At 43.1% G+C, this 20,884-nt stretch overlaps 1 long non-coding RNA gene across 1 annotated transcript in view; it reads left to right on the plus strand.

Annotated features, from left to right (window-relative positions):
- LOC109284626 (uncharacterized) overlaps positions 1 to 20,884 on the plus strand; it is a 1,607,267-nt gene that overhangs the window by 1,416,457 nt on the left and 169,926 nt on the right. Inside the window, exon 5 of the long non-coding RNA XR_009459875.1 lies at positions 11,706 to 11,794. This is a non-coding gene — a long non-coding RNA (uncharacterized LOC109284626). The remainder of the gene's footprint in view (positions 1 to 11,705; positions 11,795 to 20,884) is intronic.

Here is a 20,884-nt window from a genome sequence, read left to right on the forward strand (position 1 = left end):
GTATACTTATAGGCTCAGCAATGCTATGCTGATTAGCACTACAGATGAAAGGGACTTGGGGGTCATGATTGACCACAAGATGAACATGAGCCTTCAACGTGATGCTGCGGGTAAGAAAGCAAGCAAAATGCTGGCTTGCACCCATAGATGCTTCTCGAGCAAATCCCAGGACATCATTCTCCCATTGTACTCAGCCTTGGTGAGGCCACAGCTGGAGTACTGCATCCAGTTTTGAGATCCACTATTCAAAAGATGTGGAGAAGCTTAAGAGAGTCCAGAGGAGAGCTGCACACATGATCAGAGGTCAGGAAAACAGACCTTACGACGACAGGCTGAGAGCCGAGGACTCTTCAGCCTGGAAAAGCGCAGGCTCAAGGGTGATCTGGTGGCCATCTGTAAGTTTATCGGGGTGCTCATCAGGATCTGGGGAAATATCTGTTCATCAGAGCGCCCCAAGGGATGATAAGATCAAACGGTCACAAACTGCGCCACGACCGATACAGGCTGGACATAAGGAAGAACTTCTTTACTGTCCGAGCCCCCTAGGTTTGGAATAGACTGCCACCAGAGATGGTTCAAGCACCCACTTTGAATGCCTTCAAGATACATTTGGATGCTTATCTTGCTGGGATCCTATGATCCCTGCTGACTTCCTGCCCCTAGGGCAGGGGGCTGGACTCAATGATCCTCTGGGGTCCCTTCCAGCCTGAATGTCTATGAAGTTTTGGATTCTGTCCCTGGCTCCAGTTTACAGATCTGGCTCATGTACTTGGCCCAGAGAAACAGCAGGACATCTGGCATTCATCTTCCTCCAGACCGTTTTGCTTTGTACTCTTGCCACTTTCTCCCATCTGGAGTCCAAGAAGATGCACGTGACTCTGGACTCTGTGGATGACTTGCTCTGAGGGGGGGGAAGATTAGCACCGTGTGTAGAAGCATTGGTAGTAATACTACCTTCATGAGTACTGCACGCAACCCCAATGACAGGCAATTTCCATGCCACTTCTGAAGAAACTAGTGAACACCTTACTTTAGGACCTACAAGGTGCATCTACATGTGATTAATATGCACGAATAAACTCCAGAGCTTATTGCTCCTGGGCACACTGTTTGAACATGAACAAAAAATTTTGGAACACGTGGAGCCCAGCAAGGGGACCCAGGGGCCAGCCTAGCATCCCAGTTCCAACCAGGCTTTATGTGCTGCAGAGGAGCTGGCTGAGACATGAGTTTACTTCAGTACAGAGCTAGCCAGCTCCCTGTGCCCCAGCTAACCATGACAGTATCTACATGTGTGCTACTATGCACAAAAAAGCTCTGCAGCAGGGTATTTACAAGTACTACTGTGGACTGTGTTAGCTTCATGCACCCTAATGGGGGCACACACAGAGCTGACCTTAGGCGGGTGTGGGGCCTGGGATATATCAGCCTGTGCGTGGCCTTGGAGGGGGCACAGAGTGGCGAGAGGCCAAAGCAAAGCAGGGGGCAAGAGAGGTGGCAAGTAGCTGGAATGGGGGAGGTGGCGAGTGGCCGGCAGTGCGGGGAAGCCGCATGCGACGGTGATGCAGAGTGGGGCCAGGAGGGGCCACGGCCATTCTGCGCAGCTCCACAGGGCCCCCCAAAGCATGGGCCCTGGAGCGGTTGCCTCAAAGAACAGCTCTGGGCACATGTGTAGATGCCGAGATGCTTACTGTGCAGTTAATTAATCAACTGAGCAGTAGATGCCTCATGTTGATGTGCCCACAGTAGACTAAGAAACTCCCTAAGCATCTGAGAGTTTATTTTGTGTTCGTCTGCTAGCACTGAAATGAGAATGAATACCAAAAACTTCTGTTGGGATGCAGATGTCGCAAGGCATAATCCCATGTCATTAACATTCATCGCATAAGCACAAGGGTAGTTTATGAAAGTTTATAATAGAACTTGGTGATGTATTTGCCATCTGAAAATGTTGACAAACATTTAATCACATATTTTAAGTGGATCTGGTTAAAAAAGTTGAGCTACTTAGTTTATAGAAGAGGGAGTTAAAGGTGACTTTTATTATGGTCTACAAGTACTTAAGTGGAGAAGAGATTTTTGATGGTGATGGCTTTTTAATCTAACGGAAAATTTTAATGAGTTCCAGGGAGTTGAAGCTGAAGCTAGACAAATTCAGACTAGAAATAAGCTGTAAATATTTAAGTAAGGGTAATTAACCACTGGAACAACTTTCCAAGGAATGTGATGGATCTCCTTCACTGGAGGTCTTTAAATAGATGCCCAGATACCTTTCAAAACATGATCTGCTATATCTCAAATAGAGGTTATGGCTTTGGTACTGATATTGGTGGGTAAGGCTTTGGGCCTCTGCTGTATGCTGATTAGGCCATCATGGTCTGACTTGGCTCCTAAATCTATGAATCCAGGGGAAAAAATATTTCCAGGAAGAGAAGTGGGTTAGTTAAACTATACATTTCACAGGGACTTCTCAATATTTTTATGACATAATGTGCTGTAAATTTTACAGGAAATGCTTGACCAGTTACTTTAAGTAACTAAAATGTTTGAGTTCATATTAAAGGTAAATAATTCTAGGTCAAGCATCAGTGTGGCTGTCTCTGTCCTTGCATGTGAACTCATATTTAAATAAAATAGCCTCAGGTTTTACTCTAGTTAATCGGGTTTTCAAGGGGCAGAACTCTGGCCTGCACTGCAACAAAAGGTTAAACTGAGGTGCAGGAAGAAGGATTTTAACAGTGGTTATACATAATTGGTCCTGAACCTATTGACATAAACATATAATGTTGTATTAGACAGAGCTCTATGGGAAGCTGAAGAGCATCAGCATTCTGTGGAAAGTTTTCTCTCTGTTTCTTATGCATACACACAGTGTGTTTGAGCTTTAGCTTACAGGTGAGAGGAGAATTGTAGTCACTTGATTGTCTTGCCCTTGAGAAGATTGGTTAGAATCACTGAGAATCATTTTATTTTTTTTATTTTTTATTTTTAATTTCTACTGTGCATATTGTGGTCAACACTGTTTCCTCTGAGAGTCCAGAAGGAAAGAATTGAGATTGGTATTTGCAAAACAGAGTCCATTTCAGAAAACCCAAAGCAATCTGTGATTGCACGGCATCTATCAGATACAGGATGTCAACCGCAAGCCTTTGTCATTATCTGTTTCTGCATGTAGGGTACTACTGTTCTACTATTTGTGCAGTCTGATTCATCACTATTACTTCAGCTTTATTTCAGTGCAACTCCATTGATTTCAGTGGAATGATCCCAGTAAAAAAAAAAAAAAGAAAGGAAATGCCTTAAATATTCGAGGGGCAAAGATTTCTTAGACTGGTATCTTTTTTATTGGACCACCAATGTCATTGGGATAAATATTTAAAGGAGACTGATGAGCACTGGAAAGCAAACAATAGTCCCCAGTGAAGACGATAAGAAACCCAAATTTACCTCTGCATAATTGCAAGCAGAATTTAACTTTTAGTATCTGCTTTTCTTCTCGCCCAGTGTTAGTGAAGTCATAATGGAAGTCGCTGGACGTAAATACAGTTTCTGCTATCATTGTCAATGATTTAGTCTTAAAGTTGGTGTAGTGGTGTTTCCCAATCTTTTACTTTACATTTTAATCTTCTGGGCTTTATGTAATGTGATGGGTACATTTAAATAATTGATGTGCCTGGACAGTTGACAAAAACTGTGCTTTATGTAAACTAGGGTAATGATTACAACGAAATAAATGGATATTTTATCTACAGTACTTAAATGTTCACAGTATAATTCAGTGATGAATCAAGGGGTTATATTAAATACATGCCTGTGACTTCCTTTAATACAGTACAGGTTTCCATTGCTTTATGCTGTACATGCATTCCTGGAAAATGGTGCATAACTTGAATTCACATAAAGGGAACCCACTTTACAATGTAACAAATAGGGATACGTTCCAAGACCTCGACTATACTGATGTGGTGCTGCGCCGCTCCCAAGGAAGCTGCAGCTCCAGAAGCACAGGCAGGAGCTGCCGGGGGGGCTTCATGGCTCACAGGTCCTGGGGCGCCGCACTGACGGGGCTGGACCGGGCCGGGCTGCAGGGGCTGCCCTGCAGCCTGGCCTAGGCACCACCATCCGGCTCAACTCCCTGAAATAATTTTTTCTTCTTCCGCCTATGGTGTCACTCCCACAGTGCACTGCACAAGCAGCTGACTGCGGGTTTTCACCACACCAATCTCATAAGGGTGCATTTACTTTGCATGTAACAAAATTTTGGAATAAAAAAGGAACATCGCATAAGAGCAAATTCACATATACAGAACCCACATAAAGAGAGGGAGACGTGTATATATTGAAGTCCCAGAGACACGGGCATGCATACAGTCTTAAAAATGAATTCAGGCAGGTGTGTATTTAACTCAACTGCCCAGTCACCAGCTTTTGCTTCCTTCCTTCCCCCCTCAGCTGCCACTCTGCTTGGCATGTAAGCTGAAGAGGGCAATGAGGTGTCTGTAAAAACACTTGCTGCACTGTACAAATGATATACATTACACATGATGCATTTTGTTTATTGTTGTAGTTCCCAGTTGGGAAACAGGGCCTTTTTAGTTATTTATTTATTTTACTATAATAAAAAAGAGCTTTCTAACCTCCCTCTAGTCCCAAGAAAGAAACCCTGCTGTGTATAATAGGCAAAAAAACAATATGTGTAAGGCTAATGGGAGGTCATATCTTTAAGAGTAACAAAATTGATAAACTGAGCATAGGCCCCTTATGTTTATTAAAAAGGGAAGGAGAAGCATCCTCCTCAAGGCATCATACATATGTAAGGTGTTCACTAAGGAATAAATATTAGAGATCCTGACATGCATCTCTTATTTAATAGCAGATGGTTTTCTGGTCCATTACATGAGTTCTCCAAATAACTGTGGAAGATCAAGTCTCTAAGTGTCCGTTCATCAGCAGTGTTAGTAAATGTGACAAGAGAAATACATTTCATTTATTTAGCAGAATATCGTTATTAAGCAGTCAGTTGTGGTGAACTCAGCTTTGTGGCTTTTGTTAGGAGTGCATTTCACATTCTGATGTTCTCCAAAAGGGCATTCATTGTGATAGGGTCTAACAGAATTGAAATAACAATTCCATGGCTAGTACTGATAAAAGTAGTCCATGTTCAGATATCCTTCTGCACCCAGTCTGAATGGATTGGGGAATGCATGGCAGGTGACTGTAAAATCCATATTAGTGCTTGACAATGTTAACCCTGATCATTGAAAGCTTTCTGCAGTTATTCACATTGTCAGCTCTGTAGTAGTAGCATCATTTTAAATACTTTTCAATTATTAGGTGTTTCTAAGTAATGATGGGAGATTTGAATTTAGTCAGCATCTAAGCAGCCATTTTCTGTTGGAAATCTCTATTGAAATATAAGTTTTTCCTGCAGAACTTTGAAGAATGAAGCATCATGAGTGGCTGGAAGTGCCATGGGTCTCACTATTGGGTGCATATACATGTGCTTTAGATAATGTGCATTAAATGTAGTACCCCCAGGCACATGCACACATGCATGCAACACGGCTCCAGGCACTTTTAAAAGCACCTGGTGCTCTTCATATACATTTGTATAAATGGCAAAATGCACATCAGTGCTGAAAAAATGGTGGTGATGTGCTTTTGACCTAAAATATATTGAAGGGTTCAAAGCATGCTGCTGCCATTTTCTTAGCGCTGATGCACATTTCGCCATTTATACAAATGCATGCAAAGTAAGCCCCTGGCAAATCAGTTTGCGTGCTCTGCAAGCTGACTTGATTAATCGAATCTGCTCTGACATGCTAGATTTCTGGTGTGTTGGAGCAGACAAAGATATGTGTATAAATGCTTTTCATTGTGAGGTACTGGAAAAATGCACGTTGGCCTATTTTAATGCGCCTTAGCTAAGGAGCATGTTTTTTTGTGATGCTGTGATGTGCATTAAAATAGGCTAATGCACATTATAGCACCTATGTAGATGCCCAGGTTGTGAACTTTGTTACTTCCTTAAGTAGTAGAGGGCCAACTGTTCAGCAGGAGTCCGAGGAGGACTTCCTGTCAACTCAGACTGGGTCCTCTTGGTCCTCTGGCTTGCTTTCTACTTCATATCTTGCCTGTGCCATCAGAGACAGAGATATGCAGAGAAAGGAAAGGGAAGTGACCCAACCATTTTTTTTCTTAAAGCCCCAACCAGCTTGGGTTCAGTTCGTACCATGCTCAAAAGGTTGGCTCCTCTTGTGTTTGTAATCTGTCTCCATTCATTTGTTCTAAGTTGAAGCTTGGTATCCTGCCTTTTTTGCTATCAAAATAAAAATTTAAATAAAACAAAGGGTCCGCATTGATTTGTGTGTGTGGTAGAATGGCATAACAAAGGTGTAAGAAAACTAACAAAATGTGGGATTTCAATGTTTGTTTTATATTAGTATTTTAAAAAGTGTCTTCAAATAAATGCATATGCCTTCCATTGATATGTAACTAAATCTCTAGCTAGATGCCTGTGTGATCTACAAAGTTTCAGAGGTAATCCATGGTGAATATTTGTTGGAGAGGAAGGTCCAGACTCTATAGTCACTTTTGTATTCCTTGGCCTCTTCTGAGGGCTTGTCTTCACTGCACTGTTAGCTCCAGGTATAACTGAGGTGTTTTCCCAGCCCAAATTCCTGTATACATTAAATACTTTCATGAAATGTAGACTAGTTGGCCCATCAGCTGCAGTGTGGGTTTAACCTTGAGCTGCGGATGGTGGAGCTAGTAATTCAGAGTGGAAAGAGCTACTCTGTACTGTAGTCCAAATGCTCTGCAGTTCTCATGCTCTTCTCAACACTGTAATGCTATAGCCATGAGGCTGCTGACAAAGGGCCAATGTTACCAATGGTCACTAGACTTATGTCACCACCTAGTCATTGAATGGCACATAGTGATAGCGCTTGTAGGGTCCTTTAACACCTCAAAAGTGTTAACTGAACTTACACCCCAAACTTGCTGCAATGCCTAAACACAGAAGTTTTTCCTGATGTAAAAAGATGGAGCTCTGCCTAGGACATCAGCAGAAAATGTGGTCCCTCCACAGTAACTTGAGTGGAGTGAGTTTTTACAGCAGTCTGACTTGGAGAGAGAATCAGGCCCAGACATTCACCCTTGAATCTCAATCTACTTGCTTTTAAGCTAAAGAGTCTGTCATGCTACAATTTGAAAGTATCTTCTTCTTCTTCCAACCTCCCAACCCCCTTCTGCCCCCGCCTGTGCTTTAATAATAAAATAGATAGGAGACATTAGGTGCCTAAGTAAGAAAGCACTGAAGAATGATCTATATATACACGTGTTGATTTGCCATGTAATTATTTCAGCAGCCTTTCAGTTTCATTAGGGATTCTGGTACAAGTCAGGATGTCACTTATTTTTATTTAAAGGTTACAGGAAGGAAAATGAGAACTGACATCTTCTCCAAGCAGACCTGATTTATCAACTATCAGCCGTAACTCCACTGGTGCTCGATGCTACACTAGCTTGGCTTCCTAGTACAAAAGGGATTTTTTTTTCAGCTAGTTATGGGGCAGTGACCCCTCGTCTCATTTTGCTCTCTATATATTTTTTTTAATTCTCTTTTGATTTTAATTATATTATTCTAATTAGCTGCTGTGTGAATTTGTAGCAGAGAGGTAGGTGTTAAAATGCTACTGGAAATGTTGATTCGCTCTGACAGCTAAAGATTGTTAATTGCATCCTGGATATTAAGTACTGCAGTTCGGTAGATGCCTGCTTTGTGGGGGATCAGGATACCTCGGTGTCCGACCCACAAAGCCAGGGCTTCTGTGGTTCTGCAGCATCTGGCCCACATAATGGCCAGGAAATGGGGAGAAAAAGCAGCCACACGGCAGTGAAGTGGTATCAGTGGCAGCAGCTGGGTCAGCAGAGCAGGCCTGTGTCCATTGCTCCTGAAACCTTGCCAAACGTGGCCTGGAGAGGTAAAGGGCAGCATAATGTGTGGAGCACCAGCACTGTGCAGTCAGAATCCCATTGTGCTACTCTGTCGCAGTCACTTGTATCATATTTTCACACTTTGTAGTTCCTGTTTCCAGCTGAGCCCAGAAGTACTGAAATATTATGAAAAGTTATTTCTGACCCAGCTGAAGTCAGGAGGGTCTGAAATATGATGAGGGCCTGTTCTTCTTGAAAGAGGCAGCGTGTAAATTTGTGTATCCAAGTGATTTCAAAAGCACTGGTGTGCATCTCGGCTTTCTGACGTTTCTTTAGACGATTTGAAAATCTGGACAATTTGAGATTTTCCCATTGGTAAAATGTGTGCCCCTGCATGTGGTCTGAAGGACAAAAAAAGTAATATGTGCACAAGTAAACTAGTTTGAATAGAGTCATTAGACTGGCTACAAAAAAAACCTGTGTAAAAAGACAGGAAACCCTCCAGCAACACTGGAGATGTTAACAGGAACACTTAACAGTAAATAAAAAGCATTCAGGGTGACATATCAAAACACAGTAGCCTCTAGTATTGCATGCAGTGTGCTGCACACTTTCACAAGTCATTTGGAAAACAAATGGCACCTTGCAATATGCGTTGTTTTGTGCGTGACTCGTTTTTAATGGCAAAAGATGAAAGGGGATGAATGTGACTAATTTTTTTTTAATTGAAATAAAGTTGCTAAAATTAGACTGGGGAGCACAGTGCTTACTTTGCAATTGATATCTTAAAAATGTAAGCTACTTGAAGATTATCATAAGGACATGTGAATTAGTTAACAGAACGGCTATACACACTTGTGTTCTTCAATTGACCTTTGAATTTGGAAGGGGGTGGGGGACGACAAGAACAGCTTTAAGATGCACTTAAGTGGTTGGTTGAGTGCTCTGTAGTGAACTGGTTCATCCTGTGATTCCAGACATCTTGTAAGAAACTTCTACTCATTTTTTTTTTCCAGGCTTGGAATAAAAACAGCATTTTGAAATCTAAAACCCAATCGTAAAGCCTGATGGTGCTGGGATCTGGCATTTTGGTATTCAGTCTTTATGGAATGGCCTCAAACATTTGGATCCAGGCCTACATATACATTTTAAAAATTCTTACCCCTTCAGTGTTTTGACTTAGTCCCAGAGTTACTAAGCTCTGCAAAGCTGACCCAATTAACACTCGAGGGTAACACCACCTACCTTAACTGACTAAGAGGTATTTAAAAACTGATTTGATGTTAATTTAAAAACTGATACCAGCATATCTGCTTTTGGCCCCATTTAGCAAGTGCGTGGGTAACAGCTATGTACATATGTTAACTATCTATGTGACCAAGCAATGTGCAGGGAACACAAGCCCATTCCTTGCCTGGGAGCTGTTAAGATGCATAGAGTTTTATGTGCCATGAACTGTAAATATTGTAGCAATGGGTGTAAGGTAACCAAAACCAAATTCAAATGCTTGAGTTCCCCATGTGCTCAGCAGTGGACCTGGAAGTGGACCAGAAGTACTTCTGGTCCACTTTTAGGTCCATTGCAGAGCACACGAGGATGCCACCCCCCCACCCCCCACTTGGCGACTGGTGCCTCCTGGGTCTGGAGGTGGGCACCCAGGGCCCCCCTGTGGCCAGTTGCCAAGCTGGAAGAGCGTGGGGAGGGTCCCGGTACGCTTGGTAGCAGACCTAGAAGTACACCAGAAATACTTCTAATCCACTTCCCAGTCCGCCACTGAGCATGCAGCACCCCCCCCTACCCTGCCTCATGGTCCTGGGGGATGCTCCATCCACCCCACCATCTCAGCATTCATGAGCTGTGCCTGGTACCTCCAGATACATAGAAAAAACATATAAAGCTGTGTCTATGGCTGAATCACTGATTCTCTGAATCAGAATTGAATCTTCAGATTCGGCTGAATTAAATCGGGACAGTGATCCAAATCAGCGAATTGAATTGCTGTCCCCCAAATCAGGCCAAATCTGAATCTGAATCAAATACTGCCTGCTTTGCATACCACTAGTGTTTATATGGCAATTTACTTTGGCTATGGACTCAGAGTAGTAACCATACCCAGGGCTGTTGTGTGTCAAGAGGTGGTAGTCTGGGGTAATGGTCCAGAAATTATGTAAGAGACACAGTTGTTGTGGGTGATACCTTTTATTGTACCGACTGCTTGGTTGGGATAAACTTAAAGCTTTATTATACATTCATGTGTAACAGTTACAGATCATTGGAATATTGTGAATTAATGTATGTTAGGATCGTGTCAGACGTTTACTTAGAAAAGTTACAAATCATTGTGATATAGTTCAAGTTAAGAGTTTTTAAGAAGAGAATCCTCACCTGAAAGGGAACTCCTTTGCAATGCTTCGAGCGCATTTAACACATGTAAACTGTTTGAACATGTAGCTGCTTGAGTTTTAACTGCACTTATTAAGTGTTAAGTTAAATGTGTGATGTCATCCTTGGACAAGCATTCAAATGCAATGTATTCTTCATTGGATCTATCCCAAACAGTTGATCCAATAAAAGGTATTATCCACAACAGTCCTTGCTTCTCTGCCAAGAAGTACAACACACTTAAGTAGTTGCTTAGGCTGAAAATTGGTCCTTTAGATCTAGTGGCAACTGGGATGTTTGTTTCTCTGTGAAGAAGTTGGGCTGTCTCTCAGCAAATATCTCAGATCTTAAAAGATCACATAGTTACTCAAGTTAGCTTATTGTGCTGCGGGGATTTTGAGATGAGATGTGTATGCAAGGAAGCATGGACAGAAACATTCTCAAACTGTGTCTACAGCTTCTAAAATGTTGAGGTGCTTGGAGCATAAGGTGTAGATATTTCTCAACCCGGATGCTCCAGGGGTAGCCCTCTACAGCTGGTGTGTTCTTAAATGACATGAAAACCATAGTGTAGTTGGTTTCCTGTTCTTCTTCCTCTTAAATACGGGCCTCTAATAAGATGTATTCACAATCATTTTCTGTCTAGGGGTTTCCCTCATGGTTCAGTACCCCTGTCTGCATGAGGCCCTGCCAGCTGATCCAATAAGTGAACCTGAATAAACGTATTGGGCTCAGAGAGACTTTTATACAGTTCTGCACCAGTGAAATGGATCAAATTAAAGACTGAGACCTGCCCAAGTGTAATTAAAAGACAGTCTTAAAATCCCTGTTTTCCATTTCATCATGTACCCTAGTTGTTTGGGGGGGGGGAAGGGGGTTGTTTTGGTTTGGTTTGGTTTGGTTTCATAGTTTCTAATGGGATGGCATTCACGTTTTCCCAGCATTATTGGTGACTGTGTATGTCTGCACATGCATGCATGCACGTACATACAGGTAGAAAGGCTAAGGTAGTGGCTTTATTTACTTTTAAATCATGGGAATGTTTCTATTCATACAGGATTTGTAAAGCCCTTTTTAAAACCAACTACTTGTTGTTGTATGTGTCAATGTCCCTTTTAAAACTATATTGTACTATTTAAAGTTAATGTACTTTTTCTCAGTGCTGACTCCAAGGCAGTTTAAAATCCAGAATTGTGTTAAGCATTCCAAATTGCTTTAGAACGCAACTACAGTCTTCTAGCTGATTTTGTTTTGTATTTTTGGGGGGACTTAAAAATATTTAAACATGTAATATGTTTAACACTACTGTAGTGGCCTTTATTCATAAAGTTTGTCAGGTTTACAGAGTTCCTTTTTCTTTTTTTTTCCCCTTTCTCCTTTTATAGGTCTGTCTGGAACAGTGCATGGATTCAGTAGGAATTAGAGAATTCTGCAGATATTGGGTGGTGTATCTACTCAGCGAAGAGCTAAACTGGTAAGCAAGTTGCATATTATTTTTTTCCTTGTAATTTTTAATATTGAGTTGTGCACAGGGAGTTATCAGATTCAGTAACTTAAATGTTTCTTAAAAACAATTGATATTTCGTATTTCCCAGACTTTTTTCTCTGTTTGACTGAAAAACATCAATGACTGGAGATTACGTTACCTTTATGTTCTCACGTGAAGGATAATGCTTCTGGTTTGCAAGGAAGCCATTTTATCCCATAGTGTAGGGGTGTCGAACTCACCTCTTGCCCTGGGCTGGATCCAGACTGTATAACTCCTTGCAGGCCAGATCCAACCCAGGGCACAGTGTCACTATAGCAGAGGGGGCAGCTCCATCTCCTGCCTGGTGCATGCAGTCACAGTAGCATCTCTAGTTCTTGCCATGTGTCCCATCCTGGAGCTGGAGCTTTTGCCACTGATGCATGTTGGGCAGCAGCTCTGGGTCCAGCATGGAGCACACGGCAGCAACAGGTCTGGGATGGGGCACAGGGAGCTGGCAGCCGAGACACTGGAGCCACAGCAGTGGCAATGGGCCAAGCAGCCAGGAAGCAACCAGTGCTGTGTCAGCCATTGCTCACCTTCCTGCCACCAATCACCATGTTGGATTCTGTGGCTGGCCACTGCTCACCACTCTCAGGCTTTGCCCCCCAACTTCCTGTAGCCTGTTGGTAGCCCAGAGGGCTGGATATAGTGGCTCTGCAGGCTGTAATTTAAGACTCCTGCTTTAGTGCATCACAAGGTAATATAGACAATGTTTTATTTACCTCAGGCCTCTTATTAATATGCAAGGTTCAGTGCATGGGTGAGAAGTCTTGGTGAGAATTTTTTAAGTGTACTTGGTGTGCTAGGTTTATTGCAAGTACTATACTGTTGGCTGGTTTTTTGATAGTAAAGGCAAGCTTGTGGGTCCATAAATGTCACCGTAGCTTTTATTTCTAACTGATTAATACTACTTGGATCTTAAAGCTATTTGAAAAGGAAATCATCAAAAAGATGATGCATCATTTAAAGGAATGGTTACAGGGTTTGGGAGCCAAGAACTCGAGTTCAGTCCTATTACTGACATTGACCTTGGGCAAAGCAGATCCTTCTCTTCTACAGTTGCTCCATTGTTGAAGTAGGAAAAATTGTGTTTCTGTGTGGGGATAAAATAAAATGGAAACTGAGTTGCTCATCTTTACATGATTGAAGTCTGCTGCTAAAGTCTACTAGAAATGCTGTAAGCGTATTAAGAACCACCATCTTTCAAAAAGCCTACAGAAATGAAGTAATTTAAAAATCCTCAGTAGATGATTCTCAACCAGGGTGTCACAGCACCCAGCATGCTGCAAGGACTGTCTAGGGGTGCTATGTTGTTTGCACCAGCACTGCCACTGCAGGGTGAGCCTGCTTCAAGCGCCTCAGTTTTCATGGGGCGTGTCAGAGCTGGACCAGGAAGAGCTGCAGCATACAATGTAGTGCAAACAGCACACCTTTCTGCTTCAGCCACTTCTTAGTTTAGGTCTGCCATGCCTGCTGAAAGCAGAGGCATGTGGGGCACTTCCATCTGCCAAAGGTGCCTGTGTTTTGGGGAGACACCAGGTAGGGGTGGATGGAGAAGGGCTGCAGGAAAAGCATGCACTTCTGTCATAGCCCCTTCCCAATTTCACTCCACAGGAGACATGTGGATGAGCCCAAAGAGGAGCTATGTGGACCGAGGCTTTGCAAGAGGCCAGGAGGGGCCTGGATGAGCCCAGAGAAGGAAGGGGCTATAGTAAGGAAGACCTATGGAGGGCTCCAAGTCCACAAAGAGAGAAAGAGAGAGTAATCTATTGAGGGTCCTGAGAGGGTGGACCCACAGAGAGGAGAGGGCTGGCAGTTGGAGGACAGACCCTGGGAAAATTGACTGGCCTATGCTGGGGCCAGGGCCCAGGAGAGGCCAAAGGGTGAGAGAGCCCACCACAAGAGATGGCCAGAGCTGGGAGAACCTGGAGTCTCAACTGGCCTAGAGGCAGGGCAGGGCCTAGGAGAGGCACAAAGCTCCTTGTGGGGTCTCAGCTGAGAGGAAGAGGTCAGGGAGCATGCAGCCTAGGGTGATGATGTCTGGTAGGGGTCAAAGAGTGAGTTGGGGGTCAGAGATAGAGGACTCAGATGTGAGGTGGAGCCGGGACCAGGTGGTTAGCAGCCCAGTGGTTAGTAGCCCAGAAGGGGTGTACGGTATCTTGGGGAAAGCCCAGAGTGATGTCTAAGACCAGGAAGGTTTAGAGACCAGCCCTAAGTAAGACCTAAAACTTCACCGTACTGGAGTTGGTTGGTCTGGAGGGGGCTACCTATGGCAGGGCATGAAATGCTATTCATGGGCCACTCCAGGGAAAGGTGGGGATGGGGCGCCGGAAAGCCTCACCTCCCACTGCCTTGGGGGTGACCCTGTTGAGGGTGATGGCTAGGGAGCACACTCTAACAGAAAAGCACTTGCCGTGGAAGACAAATATAGAATGCAAAAGCCCAGTGAGAAACTGGGGAAGACCAGGACATGTGGGTTCAGAGACCGAGTGAGGGGCCAGGGAAAGCCGGGACCATATGGGTCCAGTGGCCCAGAGACAGGCTGGGAATAGTGTGTAGAGTCGGACAGGTCTGAGGGCCTGGAGAATGTCTGAGAAAGTAAAGGAGCTGACAGCCTGGAAAGGGACCAAGAGAGAGATCGAGGAGGCTGGTAGCCCAGGGAGCAATTGGGTGAAACCAAGGGGTCTGAGGGCCCAGAGAGGGGCCTGAGAGAGACCGAGGGGTCTGTCAACTGCAGAAGGACTGGGAAAGAGACTGAGGGGTCTGAGGGCCGGTTTAGAGAGGCTAAAAAGTCAGAAGACCTAGAGAAGGGCTGTATCAGCACCTGGCAGAACATCTGCAAGGATGCCATCTGTGAGGCATGGGGCATCGTATAGAGGTAGATTTGGAACCACACAGTTTGCCCTTAAGGCTCAAGGTGCTATCTGTGGGGTACAGTTACAGAATGGGGCTCAGCAAGGGGTCTGAGTGCTGGTAGAGGCTGATGGGAGTTCATTGGAACTGAGTCCCATGAAGACCTTTGGGCAGCCTCCCTATTACCATATTTTCCAACAAGGCATGGCAGGCGAGACAAAGGCATCCTAGGGTCAGAACGAGGCATGATTGCGAAGCTGCCAGGGGAATGTCATGGCCTCCCCTGGGATGAACTTGGCCTAGTAACTCCTAATCCCCACCCATGACCTGGAGCTATGTGTGGGCAATCTACTGCTGCACTGGAAATAAGCATGTGCATAACCAGGTAGAGCTAGGGGCCAGCAGCCTGGAAAGGTAAATAATTGTGAGCATTTAATCAATCTATAACATATGTATTGATAATATAACTAGAATGTTTATACTATACTAGTCATAATATATTTGTATGAGTTTTTTTTCAAAATGAGGTTCTGCTAAATTCTGAAAAGTTTTGGAGGTGTGCCTTGAGTTTAAAACGGTTGAGTACCACTGAGCTAAATCACAGTATAAGCTTGCATTTGTAGTTCTGTTCCCAATGTCATTCCCTTTGTCCATGTTACTTGTGCTTGCTGTGTACAAAATTTAGATTGTAGGGTCCCTTGGGTGGAATTTTTTTGTATGTGGCCTATGAGGAACAAAGCTATGTATTTTAAGTGAAGAGAACCAGGATATAATGTTGGGAACTTTTTGAGTGGGTAGAGAGAGAAAGGACATTCAGGTACATGTTTTGCAGGCCAATGAAGGATAGGGACAATGTGGTTTGACTCGAACTACAGTAGCTCATAAAACCTCCATTTTGAAATGCCAGCATTAACAAATGCATCCTCCTTAATTACAGTGAACTGTGAAGTGCAAGGAGAAATGTTTCGGCTTTGGAATTGTGCTTACTGCCTGGGTTTTAGTCAAAGGAGCGTATTATGCCACTTAGGTGCTAGAGGCTATGGGTTGGGAAGAGGCATCCCAGTCAAGTATCTGTCTAACCTGCTCTTGAAAATTTTCAGGGATGGAGATTCCATTATTCATTGGTTACTATTGGTGTTGCCCCTAGTGGGTATGGATTTGCAGGTACTATACATATAAGTCAAACCTGCTGAAGTCTGTTGATACTCAAGGAAATACTGGCCTCAGTATCAGAGGACTGCAGGCCAAGGTCCTGTGCAGTGGAGACGTACCTAATTCCATCCTGACAAGGTCTGGAAAGAAACACTGGAGAGCTCAGGGGTATAATCAGGCTGGTCGTCATGACTGTATGGTCTCTGAAATAGGTCTGTCTGGCATGCAGAATGCTTGATGAATCCTATGAGAAATTAGAAGTAGTATGTTTTCTGCTATTAACCGGTAACCAGATCTTTATCCCAATGCTTTGCCCACAGTGTCCTGTTAGATGTTCTAGCATTAGAGGTCGGTTTGTAATTAACATTGACACTTAATTCAAAATTTACACTTACGACTTAAGCCAAAGTTTTCATCCACCTCTGAACATTTGCTGGCTGTCAGCAAGAAAAAGGAGAGACCCCTAGGTCTCATAAAGGACAAAAGTCAAGAGTCTGTCCGAAACCTTCTTTGCCTCCTATAGCAGGTAAAAAATGGGGTAAGATCCATTTAAATAGTTTGAACCTCCCTGAAGTTGTGGGTCTTAGGGAAATCTTCCAGTCACAAGGATTGCAAGCTCCACCTTTTATGAAGTGGAAATATGTTTTTTAATTGATAGTACTATCTGGTTTATTCTTCTATTTTTGCGCTTATTAAAAATCCTAAGTGAGGTCAGGAGCCCCTTCATAGGAAGCACTCCACCAGCACATTGCAAGCAATGGTTTCCATCCTGCACAGCTTGCTGCCTCAATAGATGAATCAGAGGGTGGGAAGGAAAAACAGAAGCACAGAGGTGATTGCGATCAGCTGCAGTTGACACAGCAGGTCATTGGTCAGGCTGGTAATAGGACAAAGGTCTCCCAAGACCTGTGCTTTTAATTTAATCATGTTGTTTTTTGTCTGCACCAAGGACTCAAGCTTGGATTAACCTGCTTGGTTTTACTGGCAGAAAACAATACTTGCTTGTCCTGTCAGCAGGGGATGCGTAACAATTGCTGTCTCTATGGAGCTCTGAACACTCCAGTTGCTATAGGAATACAAGTATTACAACACCCCATACATGTTAGTAAAACTTTAGCTTTCTGGTTTTTTAAACATGTGAATTAATTAAGGTTTGGGAATTTTTTTGTGGTTGTGCCCCAATGTTTCTGTATTCTACCCATGATCATGACTCTCTTGAATGGCCTTGCTCTTCCACTTACCAGGTTATCCTTTCTACTGCAATGTATTGTCTGTTAGATCCCTGAGAAATGTCCACTAGACCTATTTCAGTTACTTATGGAGCGTTGTACTGGCCTTTGGTCTATTCAGTAGTTACCTAAAGCTGTTTCTGCTTTTTAGTCAGAGACCTGAGGAAGGGTACTTGGTACCTGAAAGCTTGTCTAGCATCTTTCCCAAGTAACTATATAGTTGGCCCAGTAAAAGAGACTCCCCCGCAAAAAGCTTTGCCTTTCTTAATGAAAAATGTTGTTTTCTGTACATCACAAGCCTGAAAGGATTAAATCAATCCATTTTACTTGTGTTTAGTTGGGCTTTTTATTTTTATTTTTTTCTTTGTGTGTGCTAGGATAGTTGCATATGAGTTTTAACCAATCTAGAGGAAATCTTTGAATAAAAACTCACTAGAAAAATAAAAATCATGAGAAGCTCTTTGTTTGAAATCCAGGATCCTGGTTTTCTCTGATTAAAAACAAACAAACAAACCAATTTTCAGATTTCAAAAAAGTAACCCAAAATCTACATTTTCCCATGATTAAAATGAAACACCACTATCTAGATAAATAGATAGATAGTGGTGTTTCATTTTAATTTTTAAATAAGTAACCCAAGATCTACATTGTTCCATGATTAAAATGAAACATCACTATATATATATATCTATCTAGTAGTGTTTCATTTTAATCATGGAACAATGTGTATTTTGGGTTACTTATTTCAATCTGAAAATTGGGGATTTTTCTATGACAAAACCAGGATTCATGCATGCAACCTTACCAAATGCAATAGCAAGATGGGGCTAAAATATTCCGATTTTTGTTTCTTGGTCTTTCTCTGCCTGCCTCTTGGAAGTGTGGGTTGGGGATAGTGTCTGGGCTGAGAATAAAAATGAAAATGTCCTGGCACACAACATGTTCCTGAGATCCAAATGAGTAGAGAGATCTTGGAATTAAAAGTACCAAGGGGCTCTGCAGAAGCTGCAGCAAGCCACATCAGGCAACTTCTCAAGATTGAATCCATTGATCAAAGTGCTTTTTGCACATTCCCATTTCATTGCCTCTTAAACAATAATAAATAGTGAGCTGAGAGACTCGGCTGCATCTGGAGCATTTTCAATAAATAAAGAATTAAACACAACCTAGGGCAGAAACTGGAAGCTTCTGCCAGCGCTTGAGTATTGCAAGCTGGGTCCTATTTTATAGCAGACCCCAGGTCAAAAGGAAGTGATTAATCCTACTTTTGCTGGAGAAAGTGGTATAGTCCTTCCTCTGCAAATGTTTAACAATGCAGTTTAACTCCAGAAAAGTTTCATCCATCACCATTGCTTGTTTGGTTTTGTTTGGTTTTGTTTTTGCTGAAGTGTTTTTTCTTGCTACCTGCTGATTTATGGTCTGTATCCATTGTTCAGAGCCACCTGTGGAAAACAGGGTTTAGGTTTCTGAATTTTCTTGGAATTTCACAATTTCCTTGCAAACAGCTGCATTGCCTGAGATGGGGTGTACCAGCTCACTTGGACTCTGACACCAACACCATGCAGCCTCAGCTTGCCAGCCAGGCAAGCACTCTCCTCTTTTTCATGCTTTTGCACTAAGTGCAAGGTGATTGAGCACTCTTTGTTCTAGACAGACAAGGTTGTTTGGGAAAAGGTGGTATCTTTTACCCAGAGAACCTTGTCTGTCTTTGTTTTAGAGGAAGATAGTGAGAGGAAGACAACCGTGGAATGACACGTGGCACTGGATGGGCTGGCTGAACTTTTCATCAGGAAACTGCATCTGAACAGACTAAGTGCCTGTCTTGAGGGCAGGTAAAGGGAGCAAGCAGTGTCACCACAGGGTCCAAAACTGAACAGCAATATGGTGTTAGCCTGCTTCTCAGGGAAATCTGTTTTGCGGCTTCCTTCTCTGTTGGCTTCATATTCTATCAAACAAACCTGACCCATCGAAGTGTCTTAACCCACCCTGAACAAAACTGGACTTTAGTCTCTCTTCTATGTATAATCTGCAGAGTGACATATTAGCCATGCCTCTGTTAGGTTGGATTGCACATGAAAACTATTGTCTTCTGTCTCCACATATTGATTGCATGGCACACTGCTAGCAGTTCTACAGTTATTTTTCCATGTGCATTCAGAGCTGTGTTTTAAGACCTCTGCAAGGCAGTTTTAGGAGAACTGGTCCTCATAGCACATCTGTAACTAAATTGGTGGATTGATGTGAGAGCAAGGAAGGAGTCGTATCTGAAGACTGCCTGATCCCTGTCAATAGCAATGCAGAAGCTAGAACAGCATGGCACCTTAGAGACTAATTTGTTCAGAGAGGCTTGAGCTGTTGTAGGCAACAACCTACTTTGCCAGATGCTACGGATAGGCAGAAAAAAAGGGAAAGGGGCAGGGGAGAGGGGACACTGCTGAGATAGGTAAAAAGTGAGTGGTTTAGATGAATTGAGCTGGGTAAGTCTGTTAACACCCTGAAGGATACTCAAGTCAGCATCCAGTCCAGTTAATTAAATAACAAACCATAGTCCCTGTTGAAACTGTGGTTAACATAATCCAGTCTATGGGTGGTTTGTTGTTCAACAATTTTGTGTTCAAGTTGTTCTTTTTTAAAATTTCTTTGTTTAAGCACAGCTACTCTGAAGTCAATGGTAGACTATCCAGGGAAGTTAAAGTGTTCTGCCACAGGCTTTCCAGGAATTGAGGTTGAATCTGTGTCCATTCATTGTTTTATGAAGCGATTGCCTTGTCTGGTTAATATAGATAGTGGAGGGGTGCTGTAAATAGGTGATATGTCCCCCCAAAAGCTGCCTTGAAATCTGTATTCATTTTTCTAGGAGGGATTGGAGATCAGGAAGGATGCATCTCAAGTGCTCAAGTTGGGGGCTGTAAATGATGACTAGAGGGACTCCATCATCCTTGCCCCAGGGTTGGTGGCAAGTTCAGAGCAGGGTCTGAGTCTGGCTCTGTTGATCTAAGTGCCTACAGCTAGGAGATAGTATGGTAACATGGAAAATCCTGTTCTGGAGTCCTCAAGATGTGCATCCTGATCAGTGGTGGGCACCAACAAGTAGTTCACTAGAGCTGTGAGGAGCAGGAAAGGTCTTGCAGAAATGAGGGAGGGAGGGAGAGAGGAGGAGGAGGAAGCTTAGTTATACATGACTTGAATGAAGCATGTGAAAAGGAGACTGCTCCTGAGGAAATAAGATTTGGTTGTGGAACACTTTTGTAGTAAAGGTTGTCCTAGTTCAAAATTTCCAGACTATTTTAGAGTATCCTTCAAAAGCTTTATTGTTAACCAAGGTTTCCCACAATAATGAGAATGATGATAGAGATGACATGCCTTCACCCCCCAGCCTACAAACTAATCCTCTAATACAGGGGTGGCCAGCCTGTGGCATGGACAACCTCTATGCTAAGCAGAGCAGCAGATCAAGCAGGGAGCAGAAACCAGCAATGGATCAAGCAGGGAGCCCGGGGTAGGAAGTAGAGAGCAGAGTGGAAGATAGGACAAGGAAGGGATTTGGAGTGCCACTTGGGGAGAGTACAGAGTTTAATTTGTAGCACTCCTGCCAACAAGGTTGGCCACCATTGCTCTAATCAGTAAAAGAGGAAACAAGGACAAAAAAAAAAAAATGCGGGGACTTAATTTACCTGGGAAATACACATATGTAGTGGTGATGGACTTCTGAAATAGAGTCATTATAAAACAACCAGAAAGCAAGGGCCCTGTGCAAAGAGAGAGATAAAGTAGGTTACCATGGTACTGGCTGTATGCATTA

Source organism: Alligator mississippiensis, chromosome 1, assembly GCF_030867095.1.
Source record: "Alligator mississippiensis isolate rAllMis1 chromosome 1, rAllMis1, whole genome shotgun sequence".
NCBI lineage: Eukaryota > Metazoa > Chordata > Crocodylia > Alligatoridae > Alligator > Alligator mississippiensis.